We start from the raw sequence: 21,503 nt of genomic DNA on the forward strand, positions 1-21,503 counted from the left end.
ATTTCCTGTTTTTGGCCTTTTTAGGGATCATAGTCGGGGCTTTTTCTATACTCTAAACATAGATGGACTTGGATGTTCTTTTTAGGGAGAAATGACTTCCATCTTGCCACCCCATGCCAAGTCTAGACATGCTCAGTATATAGTACAGGAGATTATTGTCACATATAGGGAGTGACTTGTTCCGGCAGTGCCTTAACTGTTGCCCCAGAACTCCCTAATCAGCTCTTTTTTGTCAACAACTTTGGAGTGATGTTCTAATCTTAGCCATATCTCTATTGTGTCTCATTTCTTTACTTACTGATGATTAACATTAGTGTTCCATACACACAATTTATTTGAAACCCTGTAAATTACAGAATAAATTGCATCCACATTATGCTTTGCAACTGGCTGAATGCTGAGTATCTTCTCAGTATTATCTTTAAATGGAGCCAAGCATCACATTATCAGATGTATCTACTGTATGCTCTTGTGAGGTGCCTCGGCAAACTCAATATCAGTGCCTGATTAACCACTAGGCTGGTTAGGCTAGAGCACCAGGACTGGGAAGGGGCGCTTTGCAGGGGACAGCTGAGTAATAAAGTGAAGGCCTAATTTATTCCATGCTTGTTAGCTATAGCCTATCACCCGTCCCAATGTACTGTGGGGTAAAGTTTTTAATGTGACTGCCAGATGGCTGCGCCAATGTAACTTACTGATGGAACCATTACTTTATGTAAATTGTGCAACAGTCCCAGCCTAAAGCCAAAGCCTCCTTTACACACCACAAGCATTAGATCAAACATTCCATTTGTATATCCTTCGTTACAAGCACATGGGCAGTTTGACTGGCAAGCCTCTGAGAGCCCATACAGATGGAGCGCCCCAGTTTCAGGACGGCGCTTCGGCAGCATCCTGCAGTCTCCTCTTCAGGGATAGGGGGGACGGCGGGGCGGCGAGGGGCACCGGGGGAGGCGGCGGGCGGCGGAGCCAACTCTGTAGTCACAGGGCGCGCATGAGCGCCTCGTGCACGCGCGCCCCTGGCGAGAGCCGGCTGCTGGCGGGGGCTGGCGATAGAACCTGCAAAGATGGAGCCTGCTCCATCTGTACATGTGTGTTTAGCATCAATAAAAGTGGAGCTGTGTATTAGCCTAGGGCACCTGGATCCTTTAATCAGGCCCGGATCAGCACAGAGAAGCATAGAAATCTCCACTGGCTCATGTACCCAAGTGTACAAATGTCACATTAAATTCCAAACATCTATGTTTTCAGTATCACATCATTCTGAAATATTCTCCCACACTTCAGCTCACTGTAGCCACATTTAATCACAAGTACATAGGCTTATGTGTACAATCTTTACTAAATCTGGCACTTTTATGTGAATGAAGTATTCCAGTGACTGAGATCATAAGATTGCCAGCTCTATATCAGTTTGAGATGATAGTGAGACCCTCCCACAGCAAGGAATGCAGTCTCTCCATCCATTTATCCCAGGCATGTCAAAACTATGGCCTTCCAGCTGTTGTGAAAACTACAAGTCCCATCATGCCTTGCCACAATTTTGCCATTAGGGAATGTTAAAACTATGGCAAGGCATGCTGGGATGTGTAGTTTCACAAAAGCTGGAGGGCCATAGTTTGGTCATGCCTGTATTAGGGAATGCTAACACTGTGGCAAGGCATGCTTGGGTGTGTAGTTTCACAACAGCTGGAGGACCACAGTTTTGACATGCCTGATTTATTCCATTTCAATAATCAGGCATCATAGAAGTAAATATAATTTCTAGCCTACTCTGTGAAACAACGTGCTCTGGTCCGCGTACTACTGTACTTGCATTTGCAGAAATAACGGCACCTGCCCGAAGACATTTTTCCATTGTGCAGTGTATGGTATGAACTTTAGAAATTAACTTCCAAATCGGTAAAGCATTAAAATGTACTGTTTGAATAAGTGAACGTATGAAAGAATAAATACAGGTGTAATGCCGCTTAGTACATGCTTGTGTATTAAATGCGGCTGCCATTTGTCTTAGCTCCAGTAAGAAGTAAAGTGTAAAATCTGAAAAGACTTGTAAAAAGCAGCCATACAGAAAATTGCCTCAAATTGATCACCTCAGTTGTATTTATTACAATCTTCAGCTGGCAGAAAGTCCCATTTCTCCTTGCTTTTGGGAAATCAATCAGGCCTAACCAGAAAGTCTGTTTGGTGTACAGGGACTATTTAGAAACATACTCAACAACACAACAATCCTCTAGTCTATCAGACCACTGCCGAAGCAAAACTAAAACGGATTTAGAAATGTTTCTTATTACATTCTTTGAAATATATTTTAATATAAAACATTTAATTAACTTTTCTCATACAATTGTAGACCACCTTTTAAAGCAGCTTGTGTGATAAATGGGATTCATTTAGCTCTAATAAATGAATAGTGAAAACATTGAAAACAATATAATTGATGTGAATGTCAAGTAGATTGTAACATTCTAGTTTCCAATGGAGTTTTAGTATTAGACTTACGTCTAAAAGTGCAAACTTCAATAGATACTTATATATTGTGCCAAAGATTGGTTGTAATGTAATAGAGCAGGGGTGGCCAAACCTGTCCTCAGGATCTACCAACAGTTCATGTTTCTCAGGCAACCTTTGGATCTACAGTAGGAATGAATGCAGCGTATTTGAAAATGTGACGGTTAAAAATAACTACAGCTGCGCACCGGATTGGAAAACGTGGACCGTTCTTAGATCTCAAGTACCAGTTTGGCCACCCATGTAATAAAGAATAGACCATACTTCCAACAGGACCCATTCAAGGAGGGACACAATGCTGTGTTTCTGGGCTTCCCTATTCCATTATTATTACCATCACCTGAGGTGAGACACCTTTCTTATCAATTAACCTGTTTGGCAATCATGAAAAAGGAGTGATGTCCAGGAACAGAGCATTGTGTCTCTCTTGGAGAGGGTCATGTTGAAAGGTATGCCATATGCTGGCCACACATCAGAATAACTTTCCTCCCACCATCCAACTAGTTGTTTGGATGGAATAAAAATATGGTACTAGATGGAAGCAAATGCAAACCCAGGAAAATGGAAAAAAACATTCAGTCAAATTGTTTAAATCAAACAGGTTCAACTACAGTACCGTGTCTGAGCGGCAGTTTTGTACTTTTTCATATTTTGGTAAAGTAAATATTACATTTGCTTTACCAATCCAGTACCATATTTTTATTCCATCCAAGCAACTAGTTGGATGGTTGGAGGAAAGTTGGTCTGATGTGTGCACAGCAATAGACTAGGCATGTCCAAACTATGGCCCTCCAGCTGTTGTGAAACTACAAGTCTCATCATGCCTTGCTACAGTTTTGCTATTAGGAAATGCTAAAACTATGTCAAGGCATGCTGGGATGTATAGTTTTACAACAGCTGGAGGGCCACAGTTTGGACATGCCTGCCATAGATTTTGCTCTCACAATGCTAGCACATCATTATATTAATTGTAAAAAGGTATGTACATTTTTTTTATTGGTAAACATGTTGGAAATAAAGTTATGACAAGGAATGATGAACCTAATTCATGTCCATGCGCACCATTACCAATTTGCAATGGTGCACAATGTGTTCTTACTGCGCATGCGTATATCTGCACGTGCATGCACTGGGTGCGAGCGGCCATGGCGAACAGAGTGTTCGCCGGGCGCTCGCACCCAATAGTGTGGGTGTAGGGCATGGGGTGGCGGTGGGTAGTCACGCCCAAGGGAATGCCCAGCATTTCATAGGTGTTCCCATGAAAACGCTGGGTGTTTCCATGGTGATGACCCAGTGACATGGATGCCGGGCAGCCTAAGAGTGTCTTAGATTTGCATGTGCACACCACATCATTTGGCGGTCGTCCCATAGGCATTCAATGTGGGTGTCACCCCATAGGCTGCAGATGGATGTTTATGCAAAACATCCCAGAATCACCCCTTATAAGTCAAGTATAAATAGCAATATATGTGCAGTACAATTACTGAAAAATGTACTTACAGTACAAATAAGAACAACAAAGGTACTTACATACGTCAACAAAGTTGAAATATCCTGAGACAGTAAAGATCGATAGGCATGTTCATACCCAGCGACTTACCTACCCAACCAGGAACTGGTAACTATTAGTTACACCATTATGCAAATGCAGTGAAATGGCTTTTTAATCTCCTTTTTTATTGAGGTTTTGCATGCATGCAAATGATTGTTTTATGTTTTTTGTGTTATTTGTGTAATAAATTGTTTTAGTGTACAGAAGGCGCCCACTGGTTCTTTTTTCTCTTTGTGCATGGGAGGTGTCAGCACACCCCCTAATGACCAGCACACCCCCCTGCCTCCAGCCTGCAACCCACAGGCCACCCACCTGTACAGTCTGTAAGGCGATGGCCCCTTCAAAAATGGATGCCGCCTTGGTGGAGACAGACACTAGAGGTCCTGCCATACCGTGCATTATGGTTTGTGGCATCATGTTTAATGGATATAACGGTTTGTGGCATTATGTGTAATGGTATTTATAGTGTGTGTGTGTGTGTGTGGGGGGGGGGGGTGTGAATGATTCATTCTGAAGCCCATTTATATATATATATATATATATATATATATATATATATATAAATAAGTCACCTTCTATTTAGTTTGCATTGATACCCAGTAAGCGGTTGTAGACACACCCAATAGACAATGATAGACATGCCCAGTAACCGCTGATAGACACACCCCCGCCAATGGTGCAACCAACACTGGAACCCTTAAAGTACCTCCAAGGTGATGCAGTATGAAACTAAATACATAACTGAATATTTGCATTGGAAAAAAGGCGCATAAGAGGGGACATGATAAATATCTATAAATACATCAATACAGAGAACTGTCAGGTGCTCTGTTTATCATGAGGTCTATGCACAGGACATGCCGGCATCCCCCTAAGCCTGGAGGAAAGGAGATTTCACATGCAGCAAAGGAAAGGTTTCTATTTAAGAAATGGTAATACTGGCAGACCTAGCGCATGGTGATAGTCGTGCCAGGTCCCCTTCTAATGGGATCCGTATTATTTTAAGCAGACACAGTTGCAATTACATATAGAATGTACATTACATGAGCTATTACCAAATACAACCCCCAAAAATCCCAGCTCTAATTACACCTGACTTTATTGAGCTGTTTTGTGGGGATTGGTACTAAATCCCGACCGCCGAAATCCCAACAAGGGGGGGGACATGGATCGTCCCCCCTTGCGGACTCGCTGTGCTCGCCACTCAGCGGGCCCGGTGCCTCGCCATGCTCAGCCCACTAATTTATTCTCCCTCTATGGGTGTCGTGGAGAAAGTGTTGGGATTTCGTCGGTCGGGATTCCGGAGTCGGGATTTTGAACACCGGGATTTCGACCGCCGGGATTGTAACTGCATCCCGTTTTGTGTCCGGCTTTATAACTTGGCTAAAATGACATTGGCCAAGTTGTATTTTAAAATGGGTAAAACATCTGGATCAAATTTTTCACTGGATGCTCTTAAGGTGTGTACACATGTATCGATTTGCTTTCGATTCCCCCTATTCCACCCCCTCTCAATTTGGCCTTTGCTTTCACATTCAATTTCACATTTGGGGCTAACTTCTGTAAGCTTCAAAAGTGATAAAATGGAGAGTGATAAACAGCCAGCCAATCAGCTCCTACCTGCCATGTCACAGACTGTGTTTGAAAAATGTGAGACAGGAGCTGATTGGCTGGCTGTTTATCACTCTCCATTTTATCACTTTTGAAGCTTAGAGAATCTGGCCCTATATCTGCATTTTTGCATTCAATATCGATTTTAATATCAAAATCAATTTACATTCAAGGTACAGTGTACACATTCAATTTACTGGATCGAATTCGATATTTCCTTTCCTGCACAGTCTTGTTTTCTTTTCGATATAGAAAAAAACGGGAGCGCGCATCGATCAAAAGCATCTTAAAAAACATTTGATTTCGATTTGATTTTGCTGAATCAAAAACCTGGCAAAATCGAAGCGTGTTGGAGATGAAAACCTCTGGCTTTTAATGAATGTAGATCCTATGAGCTGACTTTGTAAAATACTTTTTGTGCTCACATTCTCCTGTTGTAATGGACAGTACCACCACAATTGTTTGTTTTAACATAGCTTAGAAAATTTTTTAATTTTTAAATGATTTATCCTTTGCAGTGTGCCCCTCTTGTGAGTACAGTGCTATTTCCTGTTTCTGACCTACATACATTGTAATGCTATTGGGAGCACCTTCATTTCATTATACATTATACCTCTTGGGTACATATGGGTTCGATTTGATATACCTAGAGTTAAAATACCAACAGCAATTGACCGACGGTCAAAATACCAACAAGGTCAAAATACCGACATGGTCAAAATACCTACATCTAAAATATAGATGGGTCAAAAATTAGACCCGTTTTTTCATATGGGATGGTAAAGTATGTACAAGTCAGTTTCAATTCCAAATTTTTTTTTCGTCATGTTGGTATTTTAACCGTCGGTCAATGGTTGTCGGTATTTTGATCTTGTCGGTATTTTGACCGTTGGTCAATGGTTGTAGGTATTTTGATCTTGTCGGTATTTTGACCGTCGGTCAATGGTTGTCGGTATTTTGACCATCGGACATTGGTTGTCGGTATTTTGACCATCGGACATTGGTTGTCGGTATTTTGACCGTCGGTCAATGGTGGTCGGTATTTTAACCGTTGGGATTTTGATTGTAGGTAAATTGACCGCATCCCGTACATATGTTTGAGCTCTGTTAACATCATACTATTGTCAGCAGCATTATACACTACACATACTGGACCTTATTCAGGTCCATTCGCAACTGCCGTTCATTCACACAGGGACTGATGTTTTGTTACTGCGAATGCACATGCGCATTTCTGCACATGTGCATATGCAGGGTGCGTGCACCCACTGTGAATACACGGATCGCTGGGTGCACGCACTCAGGACAATGGGTGGGGGGCAGAGAGGGACGTGGGGGGCTCCGTTAGCATATGTGAATGCCCAGCATTTTATGGGTGTTCTCATGCTAATGAGGCCATTTTGTGATGGTCATTTTCAAGCAGCAGCCAGAAGGAGCACAAGGACCCGGACCATAGCCAAGGAGATTTGCGGGTCCCGGCGGCAGCACATTTGAGGGGTAAGGCAAGATTATTTCTTGGGGGGGGATTTATTTCATTTGGGGGGGGGGGGATTTTGATCAATGATCAGTGGCTTTCTTTTGGTTAAAAGACAAAGGACACGTTGTATAAAATGCAAAATGGGACTTGAAGAATTCATTCACAATAGCATAAGAATAATAATTACACTATAACAAGTAAGATATAATTATCAGTGTACATTTTGTAACTAAAACACTGAATAACAAGAGAAGCTATTTACGTTGTTCCATTTTCATAGACATGTTCTGAACTGACATCTGCTTTCACCTCTTAAGTTAACAATGTTTAATTGAGTGTTGGTCTCACATTATGTGAGTAATTGTATGCAGATTTTAATTTAAAGGGAATTAATACATTTTAGACTTTGGCAATATGTCAACAACTGTTTCAATACCTCCAAGGCATATAATGCACTGCATATATCTGAGATTTGTGCTTATCTAGTTTAAAAATACACTTTTCTGTACCATGATGTTTAGGAAGATGTGATGAACAGTAGCTTTACCCAGCCAACTTAATTTTTTTTTTAAAATACATTTACAACCCTTATGGATACAATAGAACAGAACAGGTTCGGTATATTTTGTCGGCATTCATAATGTCAGCATTCATAATGAAGGCATCAAAATGTTAATATTGCTGTAATGTCAACATGTAGCAAGTTGACATGCTTTGTCATTTCGATATTGACTTTCACTTTTTGATACTGATGAATGTTTACATGATTGCAATGTCTACAAAACCTTCCTGTTGGTGTATTGGTGACTTACCTCGTTCAGCAGCTCCATTGGAGTCTTCTAGGTCCAGCAGTCACCTGACATTGACTTCTGGATGATCCTGCGCTGGTCCTGGCAATGAGTATCGCTAATCCTTAGGGATATCCCTCCCTCTAATAACTAATGCTAATCTACCCTCCCACAGCCCAACCCTCACCTCCAGTGAGTATTGCTAACCACAACCCTCCCCCTAGTGCCTAACCCTAATCTCCCCTCACACAGCCTAAACGTAACCCTCTGCAGTAGCAACATTACCCTGTTATCCCTGCAGAATGTCAACATTTCACATGTCATCAACATTAAAAATGTTCTATAGTCGACATTTCAACAATGGTTACCTAAACGTTGACATTGTGGAGAGAACATAATGGAGTTTATTAAGATGGTATTTCTATTGAAGAGGAATCTACTTCATATTTATTTAGCACCATCTACAAGATATTAGATATACTCTGAATGGTTTCCCATAGCAACATCCCATCTTCAAAATAATGCCCATATTAGTAAATAAACCCCAATGACTTCATTTAATATATTGTAGGACAATTATTTTTTGTATAATTTGAATTCATTTTATTCAAGTCCTTAATATTACTATTTACAGTAACAGGGCTGCTTAAATATTAATCATTTTTGTGCCACTTTAAAGGTAAATTTTTGTTAGTAATTCTGATTAGTTGCTATGGGCAACATCCCATCTTCAACATCACTCCCATCTTAGTAAATATACCCTCATTATGGAAAATACAGTAGCAGGTCCACACTTACAGATGGATCCGCTCTCTACGTTCCAGGGGCTGATCCAGGGGGCCAGCCCCCACCAGCTGCCAGAAGGGGATGCATGCGCATCTTCTTTAAACGGTGCTCCCGACGGTCCCTGATGCTCACCCCTACCTCCTCACTCCCCCCCTAACCCTGCCCATCTCCCTGAAGTGGAGACAGGCAGGGTTCACGTCCCACGCCACCAGGTAACTGGGATGCTCGTGCGTCCCAGTCATATGGAGCACCGTCTCGCCAGTGGGGGCAATCTGGTGAGCCCCGGCGCTGGCTGAGAGGTGCTCCATCTGTATATAGATACATAGCCAGTGGCGTAAGTTTGTCCCAGTTGCCTGGAGGTAAAATAAATATTGGTGATTGGTATGTATGAATGTATATGTGTGTGTGTGTTATGGGTTCTAATACAGACTGCAACACTTATTATTAGATTAAATAAATTGCGACATTTAAGGTCCTGCTAGGAGGGGGAGTCAGCCACAGAAGCGATATTTACGGCTCTCAATTATCTGATTCAAACTTGGAGGAGAGGTGCCCCCTTGGTAGCAGGAGCCCAGCAGCAGATAAATCCACCGAGAATACTCCCTAAGTTCTGGTTACACAGATTCAGTAGGGTAATCAACAGGTACATATGGAAAATCAATAGGCCCAAACTGGCAAGAAAATACTTAAATATGCAAAAAAACAGTGAGGCCTGGAGACCTGGAGTTATACCAACGGGCTAGCCTGATCGATCAGATAAGGGACTGGCTCTCCATACACAAACTACATCAGACTAGAGGAAGACATGGGTGGTGAAAGCCTCCATGATTTAATATGGGTCCCTGAAATAAATCGGAGACTAAATAAAGAGCAATGAAGGCCACTAGGGCAACCCTGAAATGGGATTGGTGGTTTGAAGAAATGTGGCTCTTTTGTGGGCCGTTCCCGTACCTGTCCAAACTTATTCTCAACTTAAAGCTGGTGGTATGGAGGCAGAAGGGTATTAACATTTTAAAAGACTTATATATTGATTAGGAGCTCATGTCCTTCTCCCAACTAAGGAGGTTATTCTGGTTGGTGCGTAAATTTCCGAATTCTTTCGGAGCGGATCGCATGCCACGCTGTGCGGACATTGTAAGAAGAAACGCTTACAGGTCCTCCGCATTTGGACGGACTCGCTCTCTAAGAACAGGGTGTGTTTACGGACTACATCCAAACCGTGCGTGTGCGGTGGCCACACAAAGATTCTGCACGGTCTTACAGCATCAGAACGGACGTGAAGCTGCACGTACGCACCGATGCGTTGTATTTACGCAAAACTCACGACTATTCTCTGAACTCATAAATCTGTCACATGACACACTTATGCAATTAGGCTGTGTGTTTTGTAATGGTCCATTTAGGCTGCAATGGATCCAATTGAAGCAATGAAAAGAGTGTAATTTATGAGTAATGAGTAGAGGAGTGGATTGTATTGTGTTCAGCTGACATTGGTTCTGGTGCGGGCGTACTAATTGGGCGATCCGAATGCCTAGCGCATGACCGAGTGGTGTCCGCAAAGCAATACTTGCTTATGGAGACCGCATATTTCCTGGCTTCTGTTTCGTTGTCGTGTTCTATCCGAATGCACGCCTACCAGAATTAGTGCACTCCCTCATGTACGCCCATGTTTACGCCCAGTTTAGCCCACTTTGAAACTACGCCCCTGTGTACTTCCGAATGACGCCCATATTACGCCCATATTTCCCGAGTGAATGCGGTGCATATTTCTGTACGGTGTTAGTGAGAACGAGTACGGAGACCGTGCATGGCACATGTGCATAGCGTTGCCTACGCATGCGCAAATGGCTAAAAAACGCCATCCGAAAGAATTCGGACATTTACGCATCGACCAGAATAAGGCCCTAAGTGAGAGGTTTGAGATATCGAAGTCCGATTTCTATAAATATCTCCAAAAACTGGTTGGATTCCTTTCCCAAAGATCCCATGATGCTGAAGAGTATACCAGAAAAGATCTTTAACCACCTCAACGCCATGGGAAAAAAGGAGGAATCTCACCACTATACGAAGAAAACCGAGATGGAGAAAAAAATGGAGGATCTGGACTTCCCCATGGATTGGGCAGGATGAGCACAGATGTTTGAGACAGCTTACAAAAATTTTAAATCTTCCACATATATAGAGTGACATATCTAAAAATCTTCTATCATATGTATTGGTCTCCAGATAAGATACATAGAGCTTGGCCAAACATGACTAACACATGCTGGTGATGTAGGGAAGAGGTTGGAGACAAGACCCATATGTTTTGGTCCTGTCAAAAATTAAGGCCCTTCTGGGACTAAGTCAAAGTATTGATATAACAGGTCTGCGGAAACAAAGACAAGCTCACTCCGCAGCTGATATTGCTCCACCTATTTCAGATAGAACTTGTACAATCACAGAAATACATCATTTTACATATACTCTATAGGCTGCAAAAACCTGCTTAGCCCAGCTATGGAAGCAGAAGCAGATTCCGAGCATCCTAATGGTTATCCGTAAGATAAATTATTTCTACAAAATGGGGAGTGGAAGTTATAACAGCAAAGTAGTAAAAAATTGGCAACTTTGGGCCCTTTTCTGCGACATACCTGTTTGAAATAACTGACTGATTTTTAAACCACCTCTGAGAAAAGGTACAGTACTTCCATAATATAGTAACTCAGTGTTTAAAACACAACAGAATATATAGACACCCCCCCCCCTACCAAAAATATAAAATTACAAGGATAAACGATGATCAAAAGGGACATTTTTTCATTCCATAGCACTTATGATTCCATCTGTAAATTTGCTTTTCATTATGACTATTGGTGAGTGGTGACTCTAACAGGTGTTGAGGTCAGACAGCAGCTAGGCTAGAGGGTGATTTATTTGTATCGCAGCTTAATAGAGAAGAGGTATTTGGGACTATGGGGGTTATTCTGATGTACTCAGAAAGGCACAATCACTCTCTACTGGATAAAACCATGTGCACTGCAGGTGGGGCTGATGTAACATGTACAAAGAGAGTTAGATTTGGGTGTTTTATTGTTTCTGTGCATGGTAAATACTGGCTGCTTTATTTTTACTGCAATATAGATATCAGTTTGAAGTACACCCCCACCCAAATCTAACTCTCTCTGCACATCAGCCCCACCTGCAGTGCATATGGTTTTGTCCATTTGAGAGTGATTGTGCCTTTCCGAGTGAATCAGAATAACCCTCTATATGTATTTGGGGCATGTGTTACAGGTGAACATTCATTATTTTCTGTCATAAGGAAGCTGAAACTTACAGTAATTACAGTTTTTGCAATTAATCATAAATTGGTTAATATAATTAGGGAAACAGTGACTATCACTTTTATCTTCAGCTCAAATAATGTCAAAACTGAGAGAACAGAGAGTATTTTTTTTCAATAATAGAATTGTATTGGTTTTATATAGCAAATAAAATAATAGAAACCAGGGTACAACAATCAAAAAGGGAAGGGAAAAAATCATTGCACACAGATACATTTTATTAGGTAGATACAGCCAGTGGCATAACTACTGTAAGGCAGCCCCTGCTGCCGCTTGGGGGAGTAAGCGGCAGTGAGGTCTCTATGGGTGCCAGCACCCGCCCGGCACACTGACATCCTGCCGCTGCCCACTGTCTGAGCTCTGGAGGCGAGTCAGACAACAAATCCCATGACAGTCATAGACAACAAATTCAATTGACTGTACACAGAGCTGGCTATTGGCTGCTATGTACAGGATGGATGGGCGGGTGGATCAGGGGTGACCTGGGACACGTCAGAGCCAGGGGAAGCAGCAGTATCTGCTGGTCTCACTGCCTTTCTCCTGCTTCAGCTTCTCCGTTATGCATGTGAGGAGCTGGGAAGCCAGGCCAGTAGAGAGGGAGCAGACAAACAGTTCCACCCAGAGGGGCGCCACAAACTTTTTGGCAGGGGGAGCAAAATTTATAGTTACGCCACTGGATACAGCATTTCCACAAATTCATTTCGTTATACATAATGGTAACATAAATTCAGAATTAGAATAAAGTAATATGTATAATAATAGGAACATTGAGATATTGGTGATAAAGTATGTTAAAAAAACATAGACCACAAACTAAATACACCAAAGATACTGTAGGCAAATAACTAAAGGTTGTACAATGTAGACTAAAAACCCATCATAAAACAATTTAAGCACACAAGTGACACAGTATTCTCATGAAATATTTGTCTCTTACTGTAACTGAAGGCGCTCAATTTCGTTCTGTCTCATGATAGCATGTTATTTTATTTTACTTTTATTGAGAATGTAAGATTGAAGTATGTGTCATTCTAAATACAATTTTATGGTGGAATATTATTGTGCTTATTCATTCTAATTTATCTGTTTAAAACCAAGGAAGGTTACAGCCAGGTCAGCAGCCATTCTGTGTGCACAACAAAATCTCTTGTAGGGTAATTATTCCATCTTTCTGTCAAACTGTCCTCACAATGTCAGGAGTACTCAAGAAGGCTGAGCTGATTGTATCAAATGCCAGTATTGTTCACAGTATACTATTTTGAAACCTATTACTGCCACAAAACAAAATATTTCCAATATAATTGGATTTACATTAATAGCAAAATAAATATTAGGTTAACATAATAATAATATTATTATTATTATTATTATTTTTATTATAATTTTTTTTGTGCGACAGTGACTGGCCTAGAAGTCTCTGTCCAATTCGCTGTCCACCTATTGTGACCATAATCCCAATAGACTAAAGATGGAGCACCTCACATTGGAGCTGCTCCTGGCGATCGCCACTCATCAGCCGCCAGAATCAGGCGCGCGCTAACACGTTCTAGTGGAGCCCGCCGCCACCCTCTGCGGCTCCCCGTCCCCCCCGGAGCTGCCCGCAACCCCCACTCACCATGCCCGTCTCCCTGAAGCAGAGATGGGTAGGGAATTTGCTCCCTGCCGCTACGCTGACGGGGAAGCTCACGTGTCCCCTTCAGATGGCACTCCTGTCCGCCAGCCAGTGCCAGCCCAGGAGATCTGGCGATAGTTTAGGCTGGCTGACAGGCGCTCCATCTGTATATCAGAATTTCCAAACTCCATCATTACAGTATAGGATTTTAGGCTATCCAAACTTGAGTCCAGATGGTTAAATCAAATAGACCTATGAACCTATTAAACATACAGTAGATATACTTAGTTTGGGGAATTCTGGGTTTAGGGGATTATTATACAGTAAGTTGACCACTGTTGTGCAAATTCGCAATCTGCTCAATTATCGAATGACTGCGCATTTGAATGGTCTGTATCGTGCATACAGTATGTGAGCCGAAATAGCGACTAAAGGCATTTTAAGTGAGGGCATGTGACAACGAAGCCAGCCTCGATCAGCCTGTCTCAGTCGCAGAGTTGTGAAAGGATCACCTTACTCACACTAGCACAGACTAGGAAAATCATTAGATGGTGGGTGAATTGCGTATGGATGTGCGACAGGACAGCAGATATTGGGCCAGATGCAATAAGATTCAAAAGTGATCAAATGGAGAGTGATAAACAACCAACCAATTAGCTCCTGCCTGACATTTTTTCAAACACAGCCTGTAACATAACAGGTATCAGCTGATTGGCTGATTGTTTATCACTCTTTTTTTTATCATTTTGAAGCTTATGGCCCTTACACGGGGCAGGTTTTTACTCTGTCTGGGTGGTAGCTAAACATTCGCAGTCATCTGCAAATTAGTAGAACAGCGATCAGTTCTGAAACAGTCCTTAAAACAATGATTTTAACCTTGCAATGATATATTTTATTTAATTTATTTTTGGCATGCGGCAGTCATTAATCAGTGTGTAGTAGGTTTGGGTGTGAGATGGAGTCTAATGGTACCTTCACCAGGACCCACAGCACGGAGCTTTGGCTTTGTGGCCCCATATTTACATGGCTATCTGATATATTATATAAATATAATGCTTCCATAAGTGTATGCCAGGAAAATTGGGTATAACCTACAATTATGGGGTATATTCAATTAAAGTCAGATCCATTCTGACATTTTCTATTCAATCAGCGGCCAAATCTGACTTACGGATTTGGCTGCTGCTGCTCACCTGGCCAGCGCCGGGTCTGGAGGAGGCAGTGGGAGGCCGTCTTTCCGACAAGATTGACAGTTTCGATTGCAATTAAATATACCCCTATATGAGATAGTTTCATTTTATGATTTAGTTGCTGTTTGGCGGGACCCCACAAAACCCCAAACTTCTGTTAACTAGCTTGAAGGAGGAAGGGAACTAAATAGATGATTAATTGTATGTATTGTATTGCGGAGCAAACATTGGACCCAGGGCAAAACTTCAGCTTACTGCTCCCGCCACCACACACACACCAATACCATTCCAGAACCCCGGGTAAAATTGTAGAGGTGGCATCTTAGAAGTTTAGCACCTGCTGTTTGCTTTAAGTACATCAAGGGGCATCTCTCAGATTCTGGAGCTCCTAGGCAGCTGCCTAAAGCTGTGTAATGGTAGAACTGGACTTGAGCGGCCTGTCAGGTACACAGCAGGATATCGCAGGGTTCACACTGGAGCTGAGTACTACACAGCCATGTTGTTCTGTGGTGCTGAAACATAGTGGCAAGATGGTGCTGCACATGTGCAGATGAGTTAAGAGTGGCTATCTTGGTAATGGATAGAGGCTTCAAGTTAGGGGTATCATTTAGGTAACAGAGTAGCGCACTCCATATACCAATGTCTTATGCATGTTCTTGCAACTTTAATTACTGTACCTTATTTGTTATAATTCAGTTGCTGGTTGGCTGTATCCTGGAAGAACTCAGTATATTTTACTGACAGTCCGTATCCCGCTGACAGAATTCCAACAGCGGGATCCCTGCCGGAATGTCAACAGAGAGGGAGTGCATTGAGGCCCCTTGCGGGCTCACTATGCTCACCACGCTGCAAATTTGGTTGCTCGCTTTGCTTACCACAAAGTTTTATCCCTTCTCTATATGGGGGGGGGGGCATAGACCCCTACGGGAGAGAGAGTAGACCCTGTGCAACGATATTCTGGCTGATGGTAATGTTCGCAGGCATATTAACTGCATCCCTCCTGGAATGCAGGATGCCCATCAGATGAGAGAAATACAACACACAATGGTATGCATAGTCACAGCAGCATCAGACTATATTTTGAACACAACACACAAAGTGCAATAAATGGCACAATTCTGTAAATAGTAAATTACGTATTAACAAAATTTATCGTGTTAACAAAATGTTTACAATTACAATCAAAACTGCGTACTAGAGATTTCATCATGCAAGCTCCACAATTGTAAGCACAAGCTGCCCGGCTCTACCTCAAACAAGAGCCAACCCACCCCCAGTCATTCCCTGTTTCTCACTCCCTGTCTCCTGATGCCATGCCACTATTGTCATTTAGTCAGTCCTCTAGCTTTGTGTGACCACGCCCCCTCATGACACATGGCTACGCCCATTTTTAATGGAGGCTATTAGTACCACCAAGAAAAAAATTCTGCTTGCTCCACTGGCCATAATGCAATTTTGGTTTAAAACCTGATGGTTTTGAGAGGGTTCAAACTGCATAGACCTGCATAGACCTGGCTATGTGAACAGTAAGGACCACATGTTCTAAGCTTCAAAAAGTGATAAAGTGGAGAATGGTAAAGTACCAGCTCCTGTCATGCTACAGACTGTTCGAAAAATGACAGGAGCTGGTTGGCTGGTAGTTTATCTCTCTCCATTTTATCACTTTTCGAAGCTTGGTGTATCTGTCCCTAAGTAACACATATGAAAAATGCATCATCTTTACCCCTTTATCTTACTTCAGTATTTAATATATGATATTGCTGCTCAACAAAATAAGGAGCAAATGTCTTAAAGTGCGTACACACGGGGCAATATGATCACTGGCAATATATTGAAAGCAATATATTGCTCAGCAATCATATTGCTCAGTGTTCCGTTTTCATCTGCGACCAGAGATGGTCGCAGATGAAAATGTCACATTGCTGGGAGAAGAGGCTGGGGATGTCGCTGGTCGGAGGAGCATGCTCCTCCGACCAGCGACCATTCAGGGGCTGAAAACGGGAGCGTGCAATTTATTGCCAGTGCACACTCCGGTACTTGTTTCCTAGCACGGCCACACCGATTCAGATCGGGGTGGTCGTGTCGGAAAAATCGGGTCGATCGCATCGCATGCGATTTGGTCGCATGCGATGCGACCGACCGATTTTTGACCCGATTTTTTTCATTGAATCCAATGTAAAATTGGGTCCCTGGGACCCAATTTTACATTGGATTCAATGAAAAAAATTCCCAACCCCCCCAAATTTAAGCGCGTTAACCCCAGGCCACGATAGACGCCAACCCGAAGCGTGGCGAGCGCAGCGAGCCCGCGAGGGGCGGCGGTACGCGTCCTCCGACCTTTTCATGCCCTACTATCCACGTCGGCGTGGAGTGAGAATAGAATAGTGTGGCGAGCGCAGCGAGCCACCGAGCCCGAAGCGTGGCGAGCGCAGCGAGCCCCGCGAGGGGACGCGGATACCTTCACAGGTAAACGCGTCCCTTCACGGCCTTCACAGGTGTCCGCGTCGCCACGGACACCTGTGAAGCCCGCAAGGGGACGCGTATAACTGTGAAGGTATCCGCGTCCCCTCGCGGGGCTCGCTGCGCTCGCCACGCTTCGGGCTCGGTGGCTCGCTGCGCTCGCCACACTATTCTATTCTCACTCCACGCCGACGTGGATAGTAGGGCATGAAAAGGTCGGAGGACGCGTACCGCCGCCCCTCGCGGGCTCGCTGCGCTCGCCACGCTTCGGGTTGACGTCTATCGTGGGGTGACGACGGGGACATCTATAATGTGAAATGGGTCATATTGGCCCATTTCACATTTTTTCACATTTTTACAGCATTTCAATGTTAAAAAATATTTTAACATTGAAGCCTATGCAAAAATCGGGTGCATCGCGTCGCATCGCGTCGGGACCAATGTTAATGGTCCCGACCGACGCGATGCCCCCGATATTTTACCTTTCCCGACAAGATTTCAATGTTAAAATATTTTTTAACATTGAAGCCTATGGAAATATCGGGGGCATCGCGTCGGTCGCGTCGGGACCAATGTTAATGGTCCCGACCGACGCGATGCCCCCGATATTGTCTCCTAGCCGGCTAAATGGACCTGATTTCAAAAGAAATCGGGTCCATCGGGGGTAATCGTGTCCCTTAAGTAAGGGACACGATTACTTAAGATTGTGGCCGTGCTAGGAAACAAGTACCCACACTCCCATTGCTGGCAATATGGTCGCTCAGCGATATTTGCAATAATCGCCCCCGTGTGTACGCACCTTAATTCTTTATAAAATAAATGCTATGTTTCTCTGTTATCCCACGACCCATGTCACAGGTGTAGGTACATATTCACAAAGTGTCCATAGCTAATTTTGGACTTTTGAACGGCGTGAATGGCTTCCATTTGGTGCAGTCATTGTCATACCTTGAGGCAACACATTTCCAGCTAAAATAAAAAAAAAACATAATCAGGGTGACAATTTTCCCTGTAGTCTTTCTCTAATATTCGGTGGCTTTTGAAGAAGTCGATAGTATTGACTTTCTGGACTTTTATTTCCTGATGAAAATAACTGGAAATATTTCCAGCTGCCTGCGCTGTGCTGTTATTAACAAAAGTGTAGATAACATGACCTATTAATAAGATTGTATAAAAACATTATGAAAAGAAAAGGTGGATAAAAACTGGGACTGAAAGTTCTTGTCTGCTGTTACACTTCATTACATTTGGACGCATTATAAAATGTGACAGCTGTGACATTTTCTGAAAATCAAGTGCCCATTTTGTACAGACACCCAGTTTGGTAATAGAATAGCAGTCATTTTCCAGTTATCAGCGGGCTAGTCGGACATCTGGATACTTTTCTTTCCATTATATGTCAGTGCTATTAGGCTTCCAGGCTCCTCTCTAAAATCGTAGCTTTCCTGTGGTGGATTCTTCAGAAAAGCTGTAATATACAGCTTTTTGTAAATGTGTCCTGACATTAGGTAACATTTTAAAGATAGACCTACATCTAAGGAAGAATGCAATTTTAACAATGCTCCAAACAGAAACATTATTGGGCTAAAATGTTTTGTGCTGGAAAATTAAGTTTTTTTTTTCTCAGCCGACAAAACATTTATTGTAAACATCAAGTGAAAGGGGCTTTTGAAACGTAATGACATTCCACCGAGAATGTGGTGCTGAAATTTTAATCAGTTCAATCACCCAGTGAATGAAAGTCGGTCTTTTGAGGTGGAAATGACCATGGTGACGCGTGGCAGAATGAAAAGCCATAGGTTGGAAGATGTATTTTTTATTAGCAGAAGTCCAGGGTAATGTTATTACAAATGTTATATGTAACATGACACAGCGGTGGCAATCCATCTGCACTAATAGAAATGAAGACAAATGAATAAGTCCACAGGTGAAGTTCTGTCATTACCCTATGTTATGGGTCTCTAGGTGACTTGAAGGGGTTCACAGAGTTTACTGTATAAATGATAGATTCAGACAACATTTACTATATTTATGGGGTGGAAGCAAATATATGTCCCAATTGACAGTGCCAGAGGTTTGCATGGCCCAGGAGCTAACATTTATAAATGGCTTATTGGGTGCTGTCGCAGTGGGTGTGACCAGTGTGGCGAGGATGTGACTTAAGATATGGGGGTGTGGCTTCCTCCCAGTAGCTGCAGGTAGTGTGCCGTATCCCAGCAACTACAGATGCGTGTGGACTTGTGTGTACTGGCTGCACTGTGACTATATGAAACAGATAATGTGAAGTAAAGTGTTAAAATATGGGCAGGACCAGCCCAAAGGAATAACAAGCACAGGGAGGAGAATTAATTAATAATTGCTATGGAGAAAACATGAGGTCATAACAATAATGTGATCACAGCAAAAAAAAAAAAAACTGGTGAAAATCATAAATAAGGAAAATAAAAAATAATTTTGGCCTAATAGGGATAAATAAAAACAAGGGTGCTAAATTCAGCATAGATCTCTTATGTGAGAATGGACGGGATGCCTTTAAATCCCGGCGGCCGGGATCCCGGCGTTCAGAATCCCGACGCTGGAATCCCGACCGCCGAAATCCCAACACTTTCTCCCTCTGTGGGTGTCCACGACACCCCTGGAGGGAGAATAAATTAGCGTGCCGAGCGTAGCGAGGCACCGGGCCCGCTGTGTGGCGAGCGCAGTGAGCCCGCAAGGGGGGGGGGGGGGGCGATCCACGTCCCCCCCTTGTCTTGATTTCGGCGGTCGGGATTTTGAACACCGGGATTCCAACCGCCGGGATTTCATACTGAATCCAGAATGGACAGTTGATTGCTGTTAAGGCCAGCACCAAGGTGGTACTAGGTGGTGCTGTACTTAGAGCCTCCTTTCCCCGTTGGATTAGGTCAACCACAGTGGCGTAGCTATGGCTCAGCAGACCCCGCGGTGAATTGGAGGAGCGCCAGCAGGGTGTGAACGGAGTGCAGAGAATAAAGGAGATCTGCATAGCTGCAGATCTGTGATGTTGAGCAGCCGCTGGCAGGCAGGGGGAGCAGCTGAGCTCCTATCAGACTGACCTCGTGCGGAGAGAAGCACAATGCACATGGCACAGCTGCCTCCTATATTTATAGTGAGGCGGCCCTGGGATGGCTGTAGGGGAGCTGAAGAGCGTAACTCCTCTCAGGAGAGTCAGCACTTTCAGATCTGCGCTGGCCGGGTGAAGATGTGACTACCCCTGTGAGTGACAGATGCTGGAGCTATTTCACATGTCTGAGGGGGCCGGCAGCAAGTAATGGGGGGGGGGGGGTGAATAAAGCATCTATAATAAGTTAGGGGGGGGGGGCATTTGAGTAATGGTGGTTTATGTGATTCAGTATTTATGCTGACTGTTTTTTATTATTTTGTGAAACAGGTTTATGTGTCAGCTGTGTGTATACTATGTGTATGTGTCAACAGTGTGTATGTATACTATGTATGTGTCACAGTGTGTGTGTGTGTGTGTGTGTGTTGGAAGTGTGTATATATTCTATGTGTGTGTGTCTGCAATGTGTATGTACAGTATAATGTGTGTGTTTGTGTCAGAAGTGTGTACATATATTATGTCTGTCAGCAGTGTGTATACCACATGTGTGTTGGCAGTGTGTATGTAAAATATGTGTGTGTTTGTGACAGCGTTCTATCTTTCTATATATTTTGAACTCAGCTACATGCTGTCATGTGATAGGATGTGTCTGTATGTATGGTACAAAAAACCCTCATAATGATCCTGTGTTTGCCCCTGAGCTGGCCCCTATTCTGCACACTGTGTAGGGCTGTGTGTGTTCATGTATGTAGGTACAGTACAGTGGCAAACGCAGGATTTTCAGAAGGGGGTTTCCAGAGGGGCGGAGCAAAGCACGGAGATGGACACTTAGGTGACCCAGTATATGTCGGGTCAGTTAAAGTATTATAGACAGACCAAATGTATATAAATAATAATAATAATAATATAATATTCCTTCCCTGCGGGGATCCTTGGATGTATATGTATTATTCTCTGGCACCTGGAGCAAGTTGTTCATGTTGGGATTCGAGTGCCGGCAGATTTGGAGCAGTATATTTGTGCTGCAGACTTACCACCTGTAGCACCGGTTGCAAGGCACCCACACCTTTAAGAAACTTTGTTCAAAGTCACAGCGATATATCCTACTTCA

This window comes from Crinia signifera, chromosome 4 (assembly GCF_055691185.1).
Source record: "Crinia signifera chromosome 4, ASM5569118v1, whole genome shotgun sequence".
NCBI lineage: Eukaryota > Metazoa > Chordata > Amphibia > Anura > Myobatrachidae > Crinia > Crinia signifera.